Consider the following 274-nt stretch of genomic DNA (forward strand, 5'->3'; position numbering starts at 1 on the left):
GGGAACTACAAGTTTCACTCTATTATATTACGTGCTACTTTGAAGGAAGGAAGGAAGGGAGGAAGGAAGGAAGGAAGGACAGAAGGAAGGACAGAAGGAAGGACAACCCACTTGAGATGAGGTAAGAGGTAAGAGTTTAGTACCAAATGTTGACACAAGAATGTTAAAAGAATTCATGGAAAAGTCACTTATTTTTTTAAATGTTTGCATAGTTGAGATTATTTAAAAACAAATTAAAAAAACCACCCAAATTTATTCTTTTTTTTTTTTTTCA

The sequence above is a fragment of the Mastomys coucha genome, unplaced genomic scaffold (genome assembly GCF_008632895.1).
Source record: "Mastomys coucha isolate ucsf_1 unplaced genomic scaffold, UCSF_Mcou_1 pScaffold15, whole genome shotgun sequence".
NCBI classification, from domain to species: domain Eukaryota; kingdom Metazoa; phylum Chordata; class Mammalia; order Rodentia; family Muridae; genus Mastomys; species Mastomys coucha.